Consider the following 4,880-nt stretch of genomic DNA (forward strand, 5'->3'; position numbering starts at 1 on the left):
AAAATTCGGCAAAATAAATTTTATTTTAAAAAATTGATGATTTTAAGTAAAAAGATGTTTAAGAAAAATCTCTGACTGTAGGTGAAAGTTCAGTTGGAGAGAACAGAAACTGAAGCAGGGCAAGTAGCTAGGAAACTGCTGGGAGATCCCAGGAGGAACACTCAAGCAGCTCATTGACAATGGGGAAGAAAGAAAGGGTTCCCAAGATAGAGCTTAAGAAGCCTGAAATCAATGGATTTCACTTAAACATTGCATATGAGGGCTTGGGTTCACTGAAAAGGTATTCCTTCTTGCTAATGTATTTCCTGTTTTCTGATCAACCATTGTGCCATTTTTCTATGAAGTCTGCCTTTTTCTCCCATCCTCTCTCCTGCAATTTCTTCTAGCATCACTCACTAATAGGGTCTGGCATGTGCAGAAACTGAGGCTTTAAATATGAGCTCCTAGAGAAATAACACCTTCCTCCATAACCTTATTCTCAGCAGGGTGAGTTCCAATTGCAGAAGAGCAGAATGAGAAGTGGGGGATATTCACTGGGACTGGGTCTCTGTTTTTAAAATATATCTTCAGTTTTTCTCTTTGCCCATTTATGTTTCTGTTTTTCCAGCTCTGAGTAGGTTCTAGCCGCCTCAAAGGGGTGTTCGAATAATGAATGCATTTTCTTGAGGATGGCTTTGAATTCTCAGATGAAAGGTGCTGCGTCACCAAAAATTATAATTCAAATCAAAGCACTCAACCTTTCATCCTCACAAGCCTTTGAGGTTTAAAACGAGCCCTTGTGCCGATTCCAAATAAAGTTAGAAAATGCCTCCAAAATACCAAAAAGTTTCTAAAAGCAAAACATGGAGAAAAGATTAAAAACAAGGTTTAAAAGAAAGAATATCTCCTAAAATCCCCATTTATTCAACTTTTCGATCTTTACTATCCTCACAGGGGAAAGACATGAGGATAGAAATGCCTGATTTAAAAACAAAAACAAAAATCATATTTCAATGTACAGGTCTGAGAACTATGACTAAATTAAACTGCATAATTATATTAAGATCACTTTGTGAAGAAGAGTAGCCTTATACAACTCCGTTCTGGGTAGAGAAATTTGAGGTTCCTGAGACATCACTCAAACTATAGAGGCACTCACTCAAACTATAGAACGCGAAAGTGAAGTCGCTCAGTCGTGTCTGACTCTTTGCAACCCCCATGGACTGTACAGTCTACCAGGCTCCTCCGTCCATGGGATTTTCCAGGCAAGAATACTGGAGTGGGTTGCCATTTCCTTCTCCAGGAGATCTTCCCAACTCAGGGATTAAACCCGGGTCTCCCACGTTGTAGGCAGATGCTTTACCTTCTGAGCCCCCAGGGAAGTCCCCAAACTATAGAAGGCATTGTTAAATATTTAAAAGCTCATAGCTACTACAGAACAAGAGACCTGCACTTGAATCCTAGTTTAACCACTTCACACCTATGGGAAAAAAGGGAATTGATTTTCTCTTGCAGACTCAGGTTTCTAATTTCTAAGATGGGAAAAATTTCTACTAAGATCTGTGAGGAGATGACCAGATTTTGAACCCAGTGCACTACCTCTGCAAGTTCTTTAGATAGTTTATGTGAAGAAACAAGACTTTGGGGAAAATAATGATACTTTAGACTGCTATAAGATTTGATCTCATGTGGGATCCTGAAATAACTAGTGAAAATTTTTGTTAAAAGACCACAAAATACCAGAATTCTATCCAAAGTAATCTCTGAAGAAAAGAGGTAGAAAGCAAAAACACAAAAACACACACCGTATTAATAGCTATTATTTGTAAGTCTGTGACCCCGGATTCCTTTGAGAGGTCTAATAATGGAAGCCCCCTCTGTCATCCTAAGCTTGATGAGCATGACCGGCTTGGAATAAAAACAGCTGAAGTCTTGCTCCGTAGGTTTCTTACAGCCAGGTTCAGACAAGAGTGAACTTTTCACACCAATGAAAGGAAGCACGTCCATGTATGCATCAGAAATCAGAAGTTCGGGAAAGGCAGGAAGTTGCCTACCTTGTGAGATCTTCTAAGGCCAGGACAGCTGCCTTGTGGCCTGGTGGGTGGGGTGGGGTGTCTGTGTGAGAGTTCAAAGCGAAAACATCTGGCCTCTTCTGTTAGGGACTCATTCATTCTCTGGCCCTTATCACTCTGACTACTGCAAGAAAAAGACAGGGGAAGGACCTTCCCACTGGGTTCTCTGACATGCATTCCTTTTAAACATTCCATCTCTACAAAAAGTGCCCTGGTGTGTCTTTTTGAACCTGAGGTGGAGGTTTGATATTTTGGCTACCTCTTGTGAAATATTAGAGAAGGGGTAAAATTTGGGCACTTCTCATCCACTAAATCTCCTCTGCCAAGTGGCCAAAGGCCTTAAGCGGACTAAAGAGAAAGAAGTTAGTACAAACGTTGGAATTCTCCCGTGTTTAAAACCTAATTTGTCCTAGAGTTCTTGTCATTCATATGATTCAAGAAAAAAATAAAGGAGGCAGATCAAATCTAAGAAGTACAACAAGGTAAAAAAAAGCTTACTTTCTCTTAAATCTTAGAGATTCTTTAAGGTAAACACTTGATGTAACTAAATGTTTTACCGAAAATTGTCCTCTTTTTACCATCCTCTGCCCTGCATGCTCTTAGGTCAATTTTATGATACCAGATACGTGGACATTAAGTGTTACGAACAAATATGATAAGGTGACACAAGAGGAGAAAATTAAATACAATATTCATCAAAAGTGATGTTTATACCATCTAAAATGTGGACAAACATTGTACCGATCTTGATCTTGATCCATAACAGTACTCCTCCTCCTTCTCTGAGTGAGTGGATGGTGGGATGTGAACACTGAGGGCAAATCTGATCATTTAGGAAAAGCTAAGAGAAAAGGTGGAATGTTAAGTCAGGAAAGTTTAGAAAGTTGTTTCACTTCATGGGATGGGTTAACCCACGATAATCCATCATGGATGGATGGATCCATCCATGGATGCCAACTTGTGTAAGACTGGGAACTGTATTTCCCTGATTTTCTTCTCTGTAGATATAACAGAGATCTAGTTTAGATTCTGCCAAAAGATGAATGTTCTCATGTTTTGGAAGAAAGAAATGAAGCAGATATAATTTTCTTCCAAGGTTGGAAATATCAGACACAAGGGCTGAAAAACACCAACTCGCCCAATGGCTCCCAGTTGGAGTGCTGCTTTCCTCCACTCCAGGTCCAGCTTATCTTCCCAGCAGCTGCAGCTGCTGAAACCAACAGCCCCAGGGCAAAACAATTGGGCACTTGGCTTCAGGCTGTTAGAGACAGTCCTCTTCTTGTGTCAACAGAGATAAGAACACTATGCACTTCTGGAAATTTCATTCTGGGAAGAAACTTATGAGTATTTAATATGTAGATGGCTCTAAAAAGGTTGAAAAAGAAATGATGCCAATTTTCCATAACCTCTTCCAGAAAGCAGAAGAATTAGGAACACTTTCCAACTTATTCTATGAAGCCAGGATTGCTCTAATACCAGAAATAAAGGTAATATAAGAAATGAAAGTTACAGACTGATATCACTCATGAAATAGATTAAAAACCTCAACAAATAATAGTAACTTGAATTCAACAATGTAGAAAAAGAATTATGTACTAAGACCACCTGGGATTTGTTCTAGGTATGCAAGAATAGTTCAATATTTAGAAACCAATTAATGCAATCCATCACATCAACAACAACAACAAAAATATCAAATGATCACACAAAAAGTTCAGAAAGAGCATTTGACATAATCTAATTGCTAGTCATAGTAAAAACTCTCAGCAAGTTAGCAAGAGAAATTTCTTCAATTTGATAGGAAACATACATTAAAAAAATCAATAGCTAACTATTAGAAGAGGTCATTGAGAGGATATGACCATTGGTTGATCTGAGAGTTGGACCCTGGCAACTTGAGGCTCCTCACCCTCTCCCCAGTGCAGCCAAAGAATACTCTGCCCACCGTGGGAACCATTTTTCAGGACACAGTCTCCAGAGAGCAATGTGTTTTTGAGACAGTTGGGATGGCATGTGAGATTGAACCCCATTAAGGCCTCTATATAAACTGAAGATTCTGGGGGATCAGGCACAGAGATTTACTCAGCTTATAGTCACCCAAGACAAGCCTGGAAAGTAAGTTCTCTTATTTTTAAACCTGCCACTTACCAATCTGCAGTGGCCACCTCTTCTATTGGTCTCTCCTTGCCCTCCAGGTACAGGGTCCAGTTGGATGAACCAAAGTAACAGCATTGTCAGTAGTGAGCAACTAGATGCTCTTCCCCTAAAACTGGGATCAAGGCAAGGATGTCCCTTCTCACCACTCCCATTTAATATCATAAAGGAAGGCTCAGATAGGGCAATCAGACAGTAGAAGGAAATAAAAGGTATAAAAATTGAGAAGGACAAAAGAAAGCTGTGTTTTTTCACAGATAATCTGATTGTCTATGTAGAATATCCAAGTCATTAACAACAACAACAATTAAAGTCCTGGAACTAATAAGAATATATAGCAAGATTATAGGATTCAAGATTATTATAACAAAAGTAGACTCCATTCTCACATATTGCTAATGAATGACTAGCACTGTGTGTGAAATTTTTAAAAAATACCACTTATAGTCAGTTCAGTTCAGTTCAGTTGCTCAGTCGTGTCCGACTCTTTGCGACCCTATGAATCACAGCACTCCAGGCCTCCCTGTCCATCACTAACTCCCGGAGTTTACTCAAATTCATGCCCATCGAGTCGGTGATGCCATCCAGCCATTTCATCCTCTGTCGCCCCCTTCTCCTCCTGCCCCCAATACCTCCCAGCATCAGGGTCTTTTCCAATGAGTCAACTCTTTGCAT

Source organism: Cervus canadensis, chromosome 12 (assembly GCF_019320065.1).
Source record: "Cervus canadensis isolate Bull #8, Minnesota chromosome 12, ASM1932006v1, whole genome shotgun sequence".
NCBI classification, from domain to species: Eukaryota; Metazoa; Chordata; class Mammalia; order Artiodactyla; family Cervidae; genus Cervus; species Cervus canadensis.